We start from the raw sequence: 19,492 nt of genomic DNA, 5'->3' as shown, positions 1-19,492 counted from the left end.
CATACAATTTTTCAGGGTCTCCCAAGCCTTTGGCAACACATAATATATGAGTCATTTCTTGCAGTTATTGCTAAGCTCCACATATTTATATACCAAAGCAAAAGTTGCAAATTCTGTAAGGTTTTCCATTTGGAAGCAACTGAGATTCTGGCAGCCACCAGCATCCGTGTCAAGAGTTCCTGAGAGCTGAAACCTTTGGAACAGCCCAGATGAGTGGACCCATATGCAGGTCAACCATCACTGATTGTGAGTCATTTGCAAATGGCTTGCTGAAGAAGAAAGGGGGAAAGAACACTTTGCTCCCATCCACAGATGAAAGGAAAATGAGCCAGCAGCTGAGCAGTGTCACTGCAAAGTGCTAGGCCTTTGAAAGCTTCACTGTGACCACTGGTGCAAGCAGAGGAACTGAGCAAGAGCGGAAGGGTGGAGAAGGTCTGGCTCTGGCCTGCTGGCTGGATCCATTTCCTCTCACCCTGGTCTGGATCATGCTTTTCATTGTGATTAAGAACCTAATGCACTTAGAGAGCTTCCATATGTGCCTGACAGAAACATTTATATAGGCATAGGAGTAGAGTTGATGCTATTAGGAATCCCCCGCCTGCTGCTTTCCTTCTCGGCAGCTGACTTCCAATTAACCACCTTTCTGCAGAAGAGAAGCCAAGTCTTCCTTGGAGCTCTCCTGGGTCAAGAGAAGTACTGAGTTACATGAGCCATGACCACCTTCTCACAGCTGCTGCTGCTGCTGCTGCTGCTATGCATCTTGGCTGACAGTCTATCTTTGAATGGTTGGTGCTAAAAGCCATTCAAACACATGCAGGAAGGAAGCTGCTGACACTCTGATGGCAAGTTGTCACCAAAATAGAAATATATGCCCAGTTAGCAAGTCATTTTGTAAATATATTATCCAAATCTTTTCTTTCGCTCCCCCCGCAATCTGCAGAATATTTAATTTACAGCAACATTCATCCATTCATTGCATTTATATCCCACCTTTTTCGTTAAGCAGCTCAAGGTGGTGTACACAGTTTCCCCACCTTCTCCTATCCAGGTACATTAGGCTGAGAAGAAGTGATTGGCCCAAGGTGACCCAGCGAGCTTCATGGCGGGGATTTGAATCCTGGTATCCCAGGTCTTAGTCCAACATTCTAACCACTACATCACACTGGAACACCACAAGAAACCATTCTGAAAAGTTATAGGAACAAAGATTTATTGAGTATAAGGGCTCATTCACACCAGTGGCGTAGTGTGGGTTGTAAGCATCCAGGGCAAGGCAAGTATTGCACCCCTAACCCATGTTAGGGGCCAGCAGCTTCCTCTTTAGAGCCAGGATCAGTTTCCCTTTACAGAGATACTTGGGGGGGCGGGAGAGAACAGGACGACGACGACTCTCATTCTCCTTGGCACTGCTCCCTTACCCCACCTCTCTCTTCTGATTGGTCTGCGGCTGATAACCCACTTGTCGTCTTATTCCATGTTGCCTCTGGCACCACCAGCAGCACCAGCTGGCAAGGGGGGAGCGGTGTGGGGTGGAGCTTCTTGGCCCCATCTGCTGATAGGCTAGGAAGAAGGGGCAATAGCTTGGCAACCTCCCCAAGTGGCAGTTGCGTTGCCACGTGAGCGTTGAGCATGGCGGAGAGCAGGACAGAGGGTTGGTCAGCAGCGGGTATCTTTCTAAAGTGGAGGGTTCCCTAGCAACTGGGCATCGCCAACATCTGCTCCTCAGTTTGCCCGCATGAACTTCGGGAGATTTTCTGTGTGAAGGAGAAAGCACACTATTTTTTATTGGTTATTACTACTTTCTTTTCTTTTGAAATTTTGCATCCCTAAGAACTTTGTGTCCAGGGCAACTGCCTCCATGGCCGTGCCCACACTACACCACTGATCCCCACTTCCCTTTATTCTGCTATTGCTCTGAGATTTCTAGGCAGGTTTTTCTTTTGTCCTGCCACTTTCCCTGGGAAAATCAGCTCTTTATAGCTGATTCGGAACAAACATCAATCTGCAGAAAATGTGGTTGATGATTGTTTTCCCAGGGAAAGTGGCAGGATAAAAGAAAAACTTCCTGAATCCATGCCTGGAAATCGCAGGACAAATGGTAGTGTAGATGATCCCTAAGTGTCAGAAATGCAAGATAGCTCTTCCTAGAAAACAGGAATCCCCAAGGCCAAAGTACTGGTGTGATGAATAAGCTTGCCATGGGTGTCTTTTCACCTTCACAGAAAACTTAAAAAGCCGCCATGCAATCAACCAGTCACCTCACAAAAACTGATTGCACTTTCATACAAAACCCCATGAGTAGCCCTGGTAATAAACCAGGTTCTCCGCCCTGAAATGGTTCTAAATTAGGAATTGTCACAAACAAAAATCCACTGAATTATACCCTAGTAACTCAGTCTACCAAAGGTGAAAGGTGATACTGTGTCATGCTTTATTATTATTTTAGGCTATCTATTAAGCCTGCAAAGCTGCAGAGTGAGAGGAAAATACCACAGCATAACTTAATCAAGTTGTTTGGCAATCACAAAATAGCACGCTACAGATTAGTCTAGATGTGTTCTTTTTCATTTTGCAAATGAAAAGGGAGGAGGACAGTTTAATTGCAGCAAGCTGCAAACGGTGGAAGCTCTCTCTTCCCAGGCTGAAACCATTTGATCAGCTAATAAAATTGCGACAGATTAGACTTCAGTTTGAAAAACGGGGGGATAAATGTTAAAAGGCAGTGGCACTAAATAACCAAGATCATCAGGGGATGGCAAAATGGAGCTAATTTGTAGTGACATCCACAGGCGTTTCACTGCATGTGTTGGAAAAGAGCTTTAAAGAGAACGCCCTTTGAAGAGAAAAAGGATGCAACTCTGCCTCTCTTCTACTAGGGGAGGGGAAAGAGAGGTTGTCCGAGACATTTCCACCCACAGACCTGCTCAACAGACACCTTTATCAAATGCCCTGACCTTTTAGATATACAGGCAGTGGCCTGTTTTGTTTTGCTTGTTTACTTGGTGAGACATCGCTCATCAAATGTCAAGGCGATGGAGAAACATCACGAAGTCAAAGGCCATAATAACTAGGAAGACTGGTGAACACAGTTCACAGATGCTGCTCTAATCTAAAGTCTTTGTGCTTGAAAATTTTCACAATCTTCTCTATGTCAGCATTTTAGATCTCACAGGAGGACAGTGATTAGACATAATTTACTGCAGAGGCCATCTAGGTCACCCAGTACCTACTTCAACCAAAACATTCACCCTAATCCTTTGGCTCAAGACAGTTGGCTGAAGTTCAGTTGGTACTTGATGTTTATCAAATTTGCAGGTGACACCAAACTGGAGGGGTAGCTGATAGCTCAGTAAATAGAATCAGGATTCAAGATGACCGTAACAGATTGGAGAACTGGACATAAGCTAACAAAATGAATTTCCGTAGGGACAAATGTAAGGTTAGGCAGGAAGAATGAGATGCACAAATATAGGATGGGGGACACCAGTCTTGCCAGCAGTACATTGTGAAAAGGATCTAGGGGTCTTAGTAGACCACAAGCCTAACATGAGTCAACAGTGTGATGCAGCAGCAAAAAAACACTAATGCAATTCTAGACTGCATCAACAGGAGTATGGTGTCCAGAAACCCACATTCTGTATGCAGTACAAGGGCAAAATGAGTGGGTGGTTGGCTCTTTTAATGGAGATTGCTAGGAAAGCCTAGGAGCTGTAGGACTGGCTACACATGCCAGGGTTTGCAATCCTGCATAAAACATAGACTTGGCAACACAGCAAAACTAACCACAGTGGTGGTGGTGAGTCGAAGGTCCCCTGTGCCCAAAAAGCTGTTCATCTTAAGGACTGGACCTGTGCACAGGGCACATGAATTGCAGGACCAGTGGAAGCAGGGAGAGAGTCGGCAGCAGCAACATCTTCTGAGATGGAGAGAGGGAAGAAGCTGGTGACAGGGCAAGGAAGATGAACAGAGGTTCTAATTGGCTCAAGGCAACAGATGTATATATGATGTCTTATATGTGGTGAGATCAAACACGCGAGAAGCTTCATGATGTAGAATAGGAAGTCCCTGTTTTCATCAGAGAAATGTTGGGTGGTATGTAAGCCTGTGGGATTTATAGGCCTGGGGACTCTACTTTGGGTGGTTCCCCAGCGACTGCTGCTTTGACAATATAAAGCTGACTGGAACATCACAAATGGTGTGGTTAATTGAAGAAAACCCATCACACTTATCTTCTATGAATCTGTCCTATCTTCTTTTAAAGTTGTCCAGTTTTTGAGAAGGGAAATTGATTGCATGTGTACTATATTGCATTTTCATAAAAGATGCATAATGTATCCTAATGCAACCTTGGAACAAAAAGTTTCTGTATATCCCCATCTTCTAGTGGAATGCCAGCCAGCCATGCCCTCCTCCAGGTTATCTATTCCACCAGCACCATGGGTTTTCCATATCAGCTGCTGAACATGCTTTACCTTCGTCGGGCTGTGTCCCTCCCTCCCCAATACACACTCTTTGTAGGTGTTTATTTGTACTTTTGCAAACTTCAGGGTTCCTCTCGCCAGCGCTGGATTTAGGAGAATGTGGACAGTTTCCCTGCAGAGGGTGCCAAGCCAAGGGTGCATAAATAAATAGATAGATAGATAGATAGATAGATAGATAGATAGATAGATAGATAGAAAATAAGAAATATTTAGGAGGAGTGCCAAAAGTTGTCCTGGCTCAGGACATCATATTACCAAAATCTGCACCTGCTCTGACCATGCCAATACCACCATCTTATTTCTTGGTTGCTCTGTTTCGACTACATAGCCAGTGACACTCACCACCCGACTTGCAACTAGGTTTCAATTTTTATTGCTTTTGTGCTATTTTAGCACTGCTTCGCTTGACAACTGGTATTTTTTCAGTGGGTTTTCTTTCCTGCTTCTTTTAATATATTGCTATGCTGTTTTGCAAGCATTTGTAGAAAAGCAGGATGAAAATAATAAAAAAGAATAAATGAATGCATACGATAATGAGAGCTTTTCTATCTGCATTGTTACATGATTGTGCTGTCATGACACCCCCCTCCCCTCTGGGTTGTTTGGTGGGTTGACGTATATTCTTTTAGAGGCTAAAGTTAAGACACAGAAGTGTCTGGCTATCACAATGGAACCAACAGGCTGGATGCAAAACTCATCCTCGTTGAAAAAGCCAGAGGCTTCAGACTCCATGCCCCCAGAATCGTCCTTAGCGGATATGATGCTGAATGACAGGGCTGGGAGTTGGAGGGGACTTTGGAAGGAGGTCATGAAAGCAGCACTGGTTAGAAGGGATGGGGGGAAGGGAAGACATTTGTTCTTTTGCTGCTGTGAGTTATCCTCATGGCATTTTTGCAATATTTATTAGAAATATTTCTTTGGAGGGGAGTAATAGTTCCTTTATTTACAAATAGCCGCAGCCTCATACCCAACATTGCTCAGTAATTCTAAGATACAAACAAAACAAATCAGTGCCATTTTGAAACGTTTAGTCCATCATCGCAATTCAAAATGGGATCCAATTATATCCAAACACAGGCATAAAACCAGCTCCTTGTTCTCAGGAACCATCATGCAAAAGTTACTTACAATGATGTGGGTTTGTGGGGTCTGGATGATGCCCAATCCTTCCAATTCTTGGGGTCCTTCACCCAGGGAGGGTTAGAATCTAACAGAGGCGGTTGCTGAGCTAGTCAGATAAGTTTTCTAGTAAGACAATTACCTTATCTGGCTACTTATATGCCCTCATCAGCACCCAAAAGAAGGAGCTCAGTTGCAAGAGCTACAACTAAGTGATGGGGCCCTCCAGGCTAATGGGTGGGCCTTTCCTCCATCCTGCACCACCTAGCTGCTAACTAGGAGAACAATGGCATGTATAGCATGTGGGGGCCAAGCTGTAAGCAGGCTGGAGGATGGAGAAACAGATACCTGCTTGCTCTGTGCTGGATCCAAAGCTGCAACTAATGGAGAAGCAACATCTTTTGGGGGTGTTAATGCTGTGAGTCCCTCCACCTGATGCTCAGGTTGTAGATATTTGTAAATGAAATCATACATCCTAAAGACACCGCAGTCTCCGCTGACCTTCAGTCCAAGGAAACTGAACTTGAGTACCGTATTTTTCGCTCTATAAGACGCACCAGACCATAAGACGCACCTAGTTTTTGGAGGAGGAAAACAAGAAAAAAAATATTCTGAATCCCAGAAGCCAGAACAGCAAGAGGGATCGCTGTGCAGCGAAAGCAGTGATCCCTCTTGCTGTTCTGGCTTCTGGGATAGCTGCACATCCTGCATTCGCGCCATAAGATGCACACACATTTCCCCTTACTTTTTAGGAGGGAAAAAGTGAGTCTTATAAAGCAAAAAATACGTAAGTGCCTGAAACAGCTGGATTCTGTCTCTGCTTGGAGAGTGGGGTGGCATGGAACAATATCTCAAGAGGTGTCCAAATGCAAAGCGAACAGATGAACAACTTTCCAAAATATAAGGTAGACTAAGTGGATGGACAAGGCATGGGCTCCTCCAAGGCTGCAGATCCACCACTCTGAATCAGCTGGCTTCTGAATGCAGCGTTCATACTCCTACCCTGTGCATCACTGGATGCCCACAGTGAAGCAGGCACAATTTGCTCATGCCCCACACTATGATGTGCGAACACGGCGCTTTGTGTAACTTGTTCTATTTTATTGGAAATATAACACCTTGTTCCATTAAAAATGACTGCATGAATAAACCCTGCTTTACTCAGAACATTTTAAAAATTATGGCTGTCATCCTATTAAAGAAATAGTGGTCTCTTGATTGTATGAATTATTGAATTTGCATATGTGTAAAATAGTCTGAAGGGAAGAAAAATTGTTTTTCTAGATTTGCTGTCACCTTGGAAGATGAGAGCAAAGCTTGCCCTCTGCTAAGATGACGACAAATCTAACAAAAGAAAATACTTGTTTTTCTTCAGAGGGGGAGAGAGACAGCTTCTTGCCATCTGCAGTTTTTATAAGTAATGGTAGACAATAAAATAAAATCTGCTACCATTAATTGCAGATACCTGTTTTGTTGATTGAAAATGAATCGCACTAATTAAGCATGACAGTTCTCATTTTAATGTCCACAAAGCAGATTTCCCAGTCCTGGAAAGCACAGGAACTACACCATACAGGTTCTCACAGATGGCATGGAAAGGTTTAAATACAAAGAAAAGGCCTCCAGGCTTGGAGGTTTGCTTTGTCCTCAGAGCCTGGAAGGAAGGCAGGCAGGAGAGATCCTGATGGGTTTCACAGAGACCATGACCTGCTCCGGCTGGCAAGGATCTGCACTGAGACGAAACTTTAGCAGCCACAGTAACTCAGCTGTGGAACCCAGGAAGCTGCCTTATACAGAGTCAGACCACTGGCACATCGGGCTCAGCACTGTCTACCCAAACGTGCAGCAGCTCACCAGGATTTCAGGCCGTTTCTCTTGGAGATGGTGGGGATAGAACCTGGGAACTTCTGCTTGCAAGGCCTTTCCAGCTGTGGTTAAGGGGGCAACTCTCGCATTCCAGGTGGAAGCCAAGAAGGTCTGTATTCTGCCTACCTTACATGCTGCCTCCAAATGCCAGGGCAGTCACTGAACTGATCGGATTTCCTCCTCCTGGTCAGCTGGTCTTCAAGGTACAAATGGGCCAATCTGTCTGTACTGGTTTCTCCCAGTTCCACATTTTTTCAAATCATAAGCTCAGTTCCCCACATTTCTGAATCTTTCTTTCTTTCTTTCTTTCTTTCTTTCTTTCTTTCTTTCCTTCTTTCCTTCCTTCTTTCTTTCTCTAAATCCACAAGCATTTCAGTTCCCATTTATCTTCCTATAGACCAGGCATGTCCAAAGTCCAGCCTGGGGGCCTAATCCGGCCCGCCAGTCAATTTAATCCGGCCCCTGTGGCAGTTTATTTCCTGGTGTACCATTTTTTTAAAAGCTGCACAACTTCAATCCTATAAAAAGGTCAACAACTTTGGTTGGCCATCACACATGTTCACTTCATCAAATCTGGTCCTCTTTGAAAAAAGTTTGGACACCTCTGCTATAGACCTAACCCTCTCCTCCTTCTCTTGAGCTCAGCCTAGTTCTTTTTCTTCCTCTGTGCTCCCTCCTGCCATGGAGGCAAATATTAGCTGGGAGAGGAGAGGCGGGAGCAGAGGAGGGCAGATCCCTGCCCCAGAAAACCTATGCTATAACTTGCAGTCAGCCAATGTTGCACTGGTGTGCAGTGATTTTTTTCATAGGGGAAGAGTTAGGGCCAGAGGTGCCAGCTTGCAAGGGGAATTGGGTGAGTGTGACATGACACACGTGACCTTGCGACGTCCTAACATCGCATGTGTGAGCATTGTGCCTCCCCACCTAAGCCAGGCAGAAGCTTCCCAGGCTTTGGGAAGAAGATGCCAGGGGAACATTTAGGGGACTAACCTATTCTTCCTAGACCACTGACTGCATGCCACTGCCCTGCTGAGCTGAAGCTTGCAAGCTGCATGCAAAGTGAGACTTATTCATGTATTTAAGAAATAATAATAATTAAAGGCACTCTTGCCCACCTGAAGATTCAAGCTTTCCACCTACTACATGGAGGGAGCCAGGCAAACCTGGAGACTTCAGGTCAGATCTGGAGGTCTGGCACCCCAGCCGCTGTTGTGTTTTTACCAGCTTGTGTCAATATGCATGATGTGGAAAAGTATTCCCTTTTCTCTGTCCTGAATCCACTCCCAGACAGTTTCAATGGATGACATACCCAGTGCTATTTCTCAACAAAAAGAGGTGCCAGAACTCACCCTTGTTCTCTTATAGTGGCAATGGTGCCCACCTGAGAGTGCCAGAACTGAGCTCCAGCAAGTTCAGACTGGAAAAAAGCCCTGGACACACACCCCTGACCTCCACTGGCACTATCAAAAGTGGTCTCTCCTCTCCCATTAAATATGGCAAATTGTTCAGCAAGAGTGAGCACAACAGTATTTTGGTACGGAAATTTGTTCCAATGTGTTTAGTTCTAGATATCTCCTTCTTTTATTTTATTTGGCATCTGTTATGATATTTTGCTGTATTATAAATATATATAAATAATTATATTCAAATAAATGAATAAATAAATTCCCAAGATTTCTAGCAGAGTGAGCGATTAAAGCAATTTCTCAAACTTGGGTCTCCAGCTGTTGTTGGACTACAACTCCCATCATCCCTAGTTAGCAGGACCAGTGGTCAGGGATGATGGGAGTTGAAGTCCAACAACAGCTGGCTACCCAAGTTTGAGAAACATTGGATTAAAGGGAAGGGTTTGCTATTCAGAATGCATTGCAGGGAATAAAAGACCCTTTTGGGTCCCTTCCAACTCTACGATTCCATAATGTAGATGTATCCAGAGAGAACCAGCAGCTAAAAGCTAAAATATGACCATGGAAGATGCTACAGAGTAAATATGAATGCTACCTTATATTGTGTAACTTAGAGCTGTTAGTTCTTGGAGTAATGTATAATTTCTGCAGCCTGCCCCCCTCCCCCCTCCAATCTGTATCTGAAATTCTTTCAGCCACCTTGACTCTGGGACCCTACTACCCAAGACATCTTACCTGTCCTTGGCATGTTGCAAACCTTTCTTTCTCAAGGACCCATGTAAAGTTTGGCTCTTAGCCAGTCAGACAACTTTCCCTTCCCTCACACAAATCTGACTACAAGCATTCTGACAGCTTTGTTCCCTGGGAACAAGCACTCCAGACTGTCATACCAGCTCAGCCAGTCCATGTCAGAGGCTTCCCTAGCACAGTATCAATTATCAGCACAGGCAAAAATAAAGGAGGACACAGAGGAGTGAAGAATGCTACTTGGAGTCTCAGTAAAGCAAGACCTGGACTCTCATCTAAGCAACAGTAAAAAGCTACTGAAGTCAAGGAGGATTAAAAAAAAAAAACTTTACTCAAATTCTAACCTACATAATTCATTTTTTGTACTAGATTCCACCTCCGCTCCTGATTCTAATACACTCCCTTGGGGGAGAATGGAGATTGCCAAAAAGAAGCATATCAATTTCCAGGGACAGGTTGCTGTGCTCTAAATCAACAAGTTTTATGCTTTCATTGATCACCTTATTGACATGGCATCCAGTGCAGCCAGCTTTCTGCTTTCTGCGTGAGAGAATGTGATACCTTAATTAAACCAATGGGTTTTTTTTAGATTTCAGCAAGTTATTAGCCTCAGTCTCTGCTTGGAGGCAGAGTGCGAATCTAATGCCTGTTATCAAGCTGGAGGCCTTCATCATCACATCAACGAACAGATTATGCTTTGCATTCATAAATATGTAATGAAAGGACACTGCAATGACTTCAGCCTCCTCCACATGGCAGAGATGTTCTTCATCATGTCCTCCGATCAAACTGAGAAAGTAATGAGTATGTGCAAGTCACAGCTGGGGGAATGTCATGAATTTCAACCCCAGAATGTCCTCATCTGTGTCTGTCTGAAGGGCTCCTACACTGCACTGGCCTTCCTGGTTACCTGCATCTAAAATCAAGGACCACAGATGGAAATTTCAAATCATTTGACATTGCTTTCAGATACAGGACTTTAACTGCAGTCTGGTCACACATCCAACTCAGAATCAGCAAGCGATGAGAGAATTTCCTGAAGTGAGTGATGTATGTGGCATGAGGAACGTACTAGATCTATGCATGTTGAGACAAAATCCCCTTTGAGTTGAGTAAATAACTGTGCCAATTCACTTCAATAGAAGGTTTTCTTGTACAGTGGTACCTCAGGTTACTGACACTTCTGGTTACAGACGCTTCTGGTTACAGACTCCGCTAACCCAGAAATAGTACCTCAGGTTAAGAACTTTTCTTCAGGATGAGAACAGAAATTGTGCGGCAGCAGCGGGAGGCCCCATTAGCTAAAGTGGTACCTCAGGTTAAGAACAGTTTCAGGTTAAGAACAGACCTCTGGAACGAATTAAGTTTTTAACCCGAGGTACCACTGTACAGGAGTTATGATGACATGACAGGAAACTGTGAAGCCAAGAGTTTTTTGATCCTATGTCACTTCCAAAAGTTACACCAAATTTCATATTTATTTGTGTTTGTGCAAATAATATTTTATAGAGAGCACAGGAGGAATGGATGCAATGGTGTGCCAGTCTAGACCTCCATGGGGCTTATTTCTGCACATCATCATATCAGCAAAGTTGGCATGATATATAATATCCCCCCAGTTGTTAAACTATTTTAGCTCTGGTACAAGTCTTGATCATAAATGTGTTCTGGAAGGGATAGGTAAATATTCTGACTTCTTAACACTTAATGCAAAGATCAGCATACTAATCTTGTGTTATCAGCAAATTTTTATTATCATCTCTCAAACAAAAGCAGCATCCACATACTCTGTCACTTTCATTTCATGTAATAAACCAACCTCTCTCCTTTCCTCTTGTGCATGAACTTCTTGGGGCATAAGGTTAAGGGCAAACACGTATTCATAACAGACACACACTCTAACTCCAGCAAAAAGATCCCAACCTCTCAGAAGTGTGTGTAGAAGTACAGACAGAAGCATAGAATTGTAGGGTCATCTAGTCTTTGAGTTCCAAGACACACATGTACAGTGGTGCCTCGCAAGACGAAAAGAATCCGTTCCGCGAGTCTCTTCGTCTTGCGGGTTTTTTCGTCTTGCGAAGCAAGCCCATTAGCGGTTTAGCGGATTAGCGCTACAGTATTAGCGGCTTAGCGGGCTTAGCGGATCAGCTGATAAGCGGCTTAGCGATCAGCTGTTAAGCGGCTTAACGATCAGCTGATAAGCGGCTTAGCGATCAGCTGATAAGTGGTTTAGCGATCAGCTGTTAAGCGGCTTAGCCGATCAGCTGATAAGCGGTTTAGCGGCTTGGGAAAAAGGGGGGGGGAGGGAAAAACCCCCGCAGGAACTCGCAAGACATTTTCGTCTTGCGAAGCAAGCACATAGGAAATTCGTTTTGCGAAGCACCTCCAAAACGGAAAAACCTTTCGTCTAGGGGGTTTTCCGTCTTGCGAGGCATTCGTCTTGCGGGGCACCACTGTAGGTTCAGACATACAGCTTGTAGCATGGGCTGAATCTCATCTGTGAAGAAGTGTTTCATACCCATGTCATGATTCAAGCTCATCATGAAATGAGCTTGAATAGCCCTGAACACCTGTCTTCAGGTACTTCAAGGTACCTTCCTATTTCTATTCTTCTTGGCTGCCATGCTAAACAAGCAGAGATTTTTTTAAAAAACCAAATGTGATTCAAATGAGATGTAGATTTTTCTTCTTTTTAAAACCAGCCTTCCTTTCAGAGCCGCCTTTGCCTGAAATGATCCCGCAATCAAAATCCTAGAAGTTCTTGATCATGTTTCTATGAAATGAGTGCCAAGCTCTATCTCAATGCATACTTCTTGCCTGAATGGAACCTGTTTGTTGTGACGGCATCTCTCTCTCTCTCTCTCTGCAGTCGAATTGTGGAAGGGAGAGGGTGTCTCTCAAACCAGGATTTCCAGCAGACAGACTCCCACACCTTGCCTCCTGCAACCCCACTGCTCTGTTCACCTACAATCCCAAGAGGATGCCTGGTCTGGGTCCTGCCATATCTGTCAGCCTCAGCATTCAATCAGCTGACCCCAAGGGCCAGTCTCCAGGAACCTGGCTCTAGAAATCCAGGGCCTCAGAACCTGCCCTTCAAGCTAAACAACATATTGCTGTGGGATGTGAAACACAAGAGCAGTCAAGTACAACATTCCTAGAGTGAACATGTTTACACATGGGGAGGAATGTTTGTCCAGCCAGCAGGTAAACTTCCTGTTTCCTTCTGGGCTGGGACAGACTTCCTCTGCATGTGACTAGAGGTGGGTGTGGCCTCACCTGTGCAGGTAACGACAAAAGCACAGGCCAAGACAGCCATCTCTCTCTCTGTGACTACTTTCATCAAAGAAGCAACATCTGCTTAGCCAAAGATGCTCTCCAGCCAAGAGAGGACAAAGGGACTGTCTCCTTATGAGATAGCTTAGAAAAGTAACATACACCTGGAAACTAAGTCTGCCTTCTGGGATCTGATTGTGAACAGAATGTGAGTGAGTAAACTCTTTTTATACTTTTATAGAAGACTGTGCCGTGTCTTATCTTTTATGAGGGAATAAGGGGAAAATACCAGAACAGTTATTATAGAGGCTTTAGCGAGCCTGAGCAAACGCATCCGATGTGAGTTTAAAAAAGGGGGAATGTTACTCTGCTAAATTGTGAACGTGTTAACACAAGTTGGAAAGGCTATAATCAAACAATATATCCTCTCCTGCATCCCTGAACATTCCCACAATTGCCAATGCATGGACCCTGTCTACACCTGCCTCCTTTCCCTGACTGTTGCCTTGAATTGGGACCCACCTCATACTTTGAGCTCAGCTCTGCTCCTGGGCTCCCAGACCTCTACTGCTGCTGTGCTGTTTATGAGAGCCAGCGTGGTGTAGCAGATAGATTAGGACCTGGGAGAGATCAGGGTTCGAATCCCCACTTGGCCATGAAGTTCCCTGGGTGGGTGACCTTAGGCAAATCACTGCCTCTTAGTCTAACCTACCTTACAGGGATGTTCTGGGGATTGAATAAGGAAGGCGAGAACCCTGTGTGCCACTTTGAGCTCCTTAGGAGAAAGATGGTGGGGTATAAATGAAATAAATAAGTGTAGACACTTGCTACAATCAGAGCTGATGGTTAACACAAATGTGATTTCTGCTGAGATCTGGGAGCCTGCATAGCAGGGCAACAAACGTCTCCTGAAGAGCTGACTTGCAAGAGGTGCCTTCCTGGGTTATAGCTGTTTCTCCTACGTGCCATATATTTAGTTGATAACGGACACACTCCTGCTGCCTCACATCTTGACCTTGTTCCCGGCTCTCACTATGTAAGTGATACAACTGTACAGCTCGAATGGGTCCCAAGGGCCATCTAGTCCAACCGCCTGCAATGCATGTGCCCCAGACCCTGAGAGCCTGAGTGCTCTTTCTTTGGAACTTGATCTTGTCTCTTTGGCACTATCCCCTGCCTCCAGCCCCTGGCCTGGAACGGCCCCTGCTGAAACGATGCTGTTTTGGGACTGAACAGTGAGTTCAGTGAGTTGACTTATCTCTGGACCAGCAACCATCCAGCATTTGCCTCCTACATTGGAAGTGCTCTCATACCACTTTAACAGCCATGGATTCACCCAAAGAATCCTGGGAGTTGTACTGAGCTACAATTCCCAGAGTTCCATGGGAAAACATATTATTAAACCACTCTGGGAATTATAGCTGTGTGAGGGGAAAAGGGTGGTGGTTTTTCTAATGACCCTCAGCACCCTTAACAACTTACAATTCGTAGGATTCTTTGAGGGAAAGGATGTGTTCTGAATGTGCTTTAAAGGTATGGTTTGTACACAGTTTCAGATGCCGGGGCTCTATCTCTTTGGCTTTGTGTCCTGCACAGTTAGAGCTCAGAGGAGGGAACCTGAGGAAAGGATATGTTGTACAACAGAGGAGTGCTTTGCACAGAACAGCCAGTCTCCAAAACTCACAATGGGAACCTGAGTACATGACTCACACTTTTCTGCCTAGATCCCTAACAGTTACTCCCAACAGCAGTACTGTAGCAAGAATATATTTCTCTTAATATACTCATTTTTGTGTGCATCTTCCCCTCTAAACAGTTTTATAAGCCATTTCTTCAAATTTATTATATCTCTGTATGTTATTTACACTAATATATGAACTTTCCCCCAATATACGTTTTTAAAGATGCATTTCTGGTTGGATAACTACGTCATAAAAATTTAAGAAGTACAAATTTCACAGGATAGCTCTGTTTCAGTCTGCATAGCGGTTCAGAAGGTGTGCAAACTGAACTACTTTCTCCCCCATCCTCACCTTGAGCTGGACCTGGAAATGGACCCTGAGCCCTGAGTGAAAGTCACATAAGTATTGGACCAAAATGCTGAGTCCCAGTTAGTGGCCTGGGTGCTGCACTGGGAATAATCTGCAGTTGCCAAACTGTCTCCAAAGGCAGCCTAGTGTCTAACACATTGCAGCAGTCTAACCAGGAAGCTGGCAAAGGAGGACTCCTTTGGGGGAACGTGCAGGGTATAAATCTAAGAAAAAACAACTACCTCACTCAAGTCCTGCTTTACGAACATTTGCTATGTGAAAATTCACTTAATCTGAACACAAGAAATTAGTACCCAAACCTTGTTAAATGCACCGTAAATTCAGAAATGCAGAGACCATTTCCTGGTTAGCTGAGGAAAGGAGGGAGGGAAGGTGAGTCTTTGGACAAATCAGAGAGGATTTTTCTGGGTTTTCCTGTTTGTTTGTTTGTTTGTTTGTTTGTTTTGCTTTTGGGAGTCAAAATTTCGTGGTCGGAAATGTATTGGAAAATTTCCCATAGGAATCAATGGAAATAATCAACTCATTATATGAACACTTGACCCAAGGAACAATTTCCAGGGAACACATTAGGTTGTCTTTCCTCACAGTGAATCAGAAGAAGAAGAAGAAGAAGTATGATTATTGCTTCCAATGCTACCATTGTGGTGCCTTACAGGTTAGAAACGTAGAATTGTGGAGTTGGAAGGGAACCAAAGGGTCATCTCGTCTGACCCCCATGCAAACTTACCTGGATTCACTTAACATAAGGCACATAACTACTTCTGTGGCTGTGTGTCCTGAACATGCAGTGCCCATAGTTGGCAAGATGGAGCTACTCCTGGGAATAATGAGACAGGTTTCACCTACCCCTAATAAAGATCACATTATAAAGCTCAGCCTGCAAAAGAAGAGTACATGGCTTCATTCCAGACCTCTGCATGCTTCCGGGAGCACACATAGATCAGCTGTTAAACTAGCCTTCAGTATTGGGACGCAGCAGCTTGTACATCCCAAGCAGTTCTCTCCATTATAATGCATGGGAAGCTCTTGTAAATGGGGGAGAGGGGCTCCGTGAAGACAACAGAGAAGGGGCCCCTGAATGAGAGCAGCAGGCTTCACATTTAACAACCATCTCCCGACATTCCCTGTCCCCACCAACCAGTTGATTTATGTGCCTCATATTTCACTACAGCAAATCAGAGAGGCAGGAAATAGAATGCTGGAAAGCATTGCAATATCCACAGTGACATCTGAAATCCAGTTATAAAAACCAACATCTAAAATGCAAGCTGCGGACTCACTAAAATGCTTCAACTAAGGCATATAATCAGATTGGTTATGGGAACAATGTTTGCTAAGCACAGAAAGATGGATCATGACGGTAATAAATTGGCTGCCGAGGAAACGAGCCAATTTCTCTGAGCTGAATGAAAATATGATGTCAAAGCAAATGACCTTCTGGTAATGAAAACTGGTAATATCTCCATTTCTGGGGGCGGGTGTCAGGGGGCACTTGTCTCCAAGGCAAAAGCAGAGTTGTTTTGGCATCCAAACCAGTGCGCCACAAGTTATGGATGGTGGGGCAGGTCCTCTGAGAAGTAGCCATTGATCCCAAGCATGATCTTATGTTGATTTAATGGGGCATCTAAATTTATTTTTAATAGTATTCATTTATTCATACATACATTCATTCCATTGCATCTTACCACTGAGAAGCTCAAGATCGTATAAATGGCTCTCTCTTTTCCTGTTTAATAACAAACAAACAAACAAACAAACAAACAACAACCTGCCCATCTGGCTGGGTTTCCCCAGCCACTCTTAACATAATAAAACATCAAACTAATAATCATAATTTTTTTATTTATTTTATCCTCAGATACCCAACAGACAGTGACAGCCTCAAGGTCACCCAGCAAGCTTCATGGCTGAATTTGAACCCTGGTCTTCCAGGTCATAGTCCAACACTCTAAACCCACTGGTCCCCTAGGTGGACAGTGCTGCCCCCTGGGGAACAGTGGAATTCACCTAGGGAGGGTTAAGAGGCAAGGAGGCAGCAGGAAGGTGCTGGACGTACAAATGACTAGCAGACTTTGAAAAGTTGGTATACAGACAGTCAAATAAACCTGCAGTTTGGGAGCAAGGATAAAACATGCAATGGTGGGAATGCCCTAAAATCCAACCCTTCTGGAGAGCAGTCATACAAGAGATATGCAAAATAACTAAACAGGTATTAGAACTCACCCCAGAACTGGCCCTACTGAACATCTTCCAATATCACAGTGACCACTCACATTATACAGAGCTTATAACCTATCTACTTTCAGCAGCCAGAAGACTCGTAGCCAGATGCTGGAGAGACCTGTCAGGAGTAAACATGGCCCAATGGTCTCAAATTGTATGGGAAATGGCCTTACTAGAAAAGCTAACCAATAACCTGAAACTGACACTGGGACAAATAGAAGAGGACGCCTTCACCCCAGTATGGCTCCCCTATATCACATACACAGCCCAACAAGACAACAACAAGAATCCACCGACAGCATATGAATCAGTCTGGCTTCCCTGACCCAACAAGCCCTCCCCCCACTCACAAATGCAGCCAACTACAGACCCTGGACTCCCCCAATCCCTCTCACTACCAGGGAAATGTAATAAGCAAATAGAAAGAGAAGCTACCCAGTTGACAAAACCCCACACATACACTACACAAAGCCTCACCACCCCACCTCTCCTCTCTCCCCTCTTCTTCCCCAACCTTATACGGTACTCAGCACTAATGTCTCACAACAAACGTAACGGATGTGTAAGAAAGACTGCACAACCTATAAAAAGAGAGAAGGCATCTACTTTTGTAAACCAAGAAAATATCTCAAATAAATAAATAAATAAATAAATAAAATCCTTTCACCAGCTCTCTGCAACCATGTGCTTTACTTATCCATCACTCTGCTTCAAAATATTATGACATATCCACTGCCAGTGAAAGTGGCCCTGGTGAACCTCCTTTTGCAAAATGCTCAGCTTGCCATGTTTGTGTCAAGAAATTTATCACTGAATTAGCAGCAGTGTGTCCAAATGGGGAAAAGAATGTCTAGCAATCGTATTTTCCTTGGAATCAACCAGCATAAAAGAGGCCAAATTTCTATCTCAGTTGACACAATGCTCATAAACCACTGAGAGCCATTTTAAAGAAGCTGTTATTGTCCAGTCCAAAATGCTCCCAGCACATGCAACACTATCCCTTAGGCTTAGAAGCACCATCTTAAAAAAAGAAAAGAGATCAGATGTTTATAGAGAATTTGCTGTACAAGTCACACTGGCTGCAGGAAATATAGACAGACAAACGAGACTGTGAAATATTCAACTTACATGAAGCAAAGGAAGTTCCAGAAGAAGGCATTAATCAAAACACCCCAAAGTCAGGACAAGATTTATAAAGCTACATAACGGGACAATGAGCTACAAATCCTGATATCTGCCATTTTAGCAGGACAGCCAAACCCCCAGCAAGTGTTATTGTTGCAAGGATGACCTCAGTGTCTGAGATGGCATCATATTTACATGGAGCTGCATGTCAGACAAAGTGATGCTCCCACAGATTCCCAATCAGGTCAGGTAAAGCAATCACAGGGAATATGCAACATTGCTAAACGGACTTTGGATCCAAATGGGAACATACCTCTTTGTGGAGAGTGACAGTACTGTTTGAACCCAATGGATTTCAGAGGAGATTTGGGATTTCAGAGAAGCTGCTGTATATCACCAGAGTAACTGCAGGAAACAAAGTGCTGAACTAGATGTAGCAATATTCATTACTCAGGGGAAACTGAGGCACTGCAACATGACTGGAGGGCGACCAAGATGATAAAGGGTCTGAAAACCAAGCCTTATGAGAAACAGTTGAGGGAACTGAGCATGTTTAGACAGGAGAAGAAAAGACTGAGAGGAAATATGAGAGCCAAATATCTGAAGGGCTGTCTCATGGAAGGTGGAGCAAGCTCGTTTTCTGCTGCTCCAGAGGGCAGGGCCTGAACCAATGGAATCAAATGACAAGAAAGGAGAGTCTCACTAAAAATTAAGAACTTTCTGACCATCTCAGATGGTGGTGGACCCTTTTTCATTGGAGGTTTTTAAACAGAGTTTTGATGGCCATCTGTCAGGGATTCTTTAGCTGTGATCCAACATTGCAGGGGGTTGGACTAAATCAGTTTTGGCCAAACTTGGCCCTCCAACTGTTTTGGTCTACAACTCCCATCATCCCTAGCTAACAGGACCAGTGATCAGGGATGATGGGAATTGTAGTCCCGAAACAGCTGGAGGGCCAGGTTTGGCCAGCACTGGACTAAATGATCCTTGGGATCCTTTCCAGCTCTGCAATTCTGTGATTCTATGGCTATGCTGCTCTGATGGGCACAGGAGAAGGGACCACAATTCTGCCAGGCCCTCTTGGCTGTGGTTTGGAAGATGCTGCTTTCTCAGACTCATCTGAGGGCTCCCCACCCCTGAGAAAAACTGTGTGCCATCTTTAAAGGGCCTGTGGTCAATTCTGCAGCCACATGGTTCTGAA

General features: G+C 44.3%; 1 protein-coding gene across 1 annotated transcript in view; it reads right to left on the bottom strand.

Annotated features, from left to right (window-relative positions):
• TACR1 (tachykinin receptor 1) overlaps positions 1-19,492 on the bottom strand; it is a 55,487-nt gene that overhangs the window by 13,876 nt on the left and 22,119 nt on the right. The window lies entirely within an intron of this gene.

This window comes from Podarcis pityusensis, assembly GCF_964106645.2.
Source record: "Podarcis pityusensis genome assembly, chromosome: 8".
NCBI classification, from domain to species: Eukaryota; Metazoa; Chordata; class Lepidosauria; order Squamata; family Lacertidae; genus Podarcis; species Podarcis pityusensis.
The sequence above is the reverse complement of the archived record's forward strand: the minus strand, read 5'-3'. Positions and strand labels throughout refer to the sequence as shown.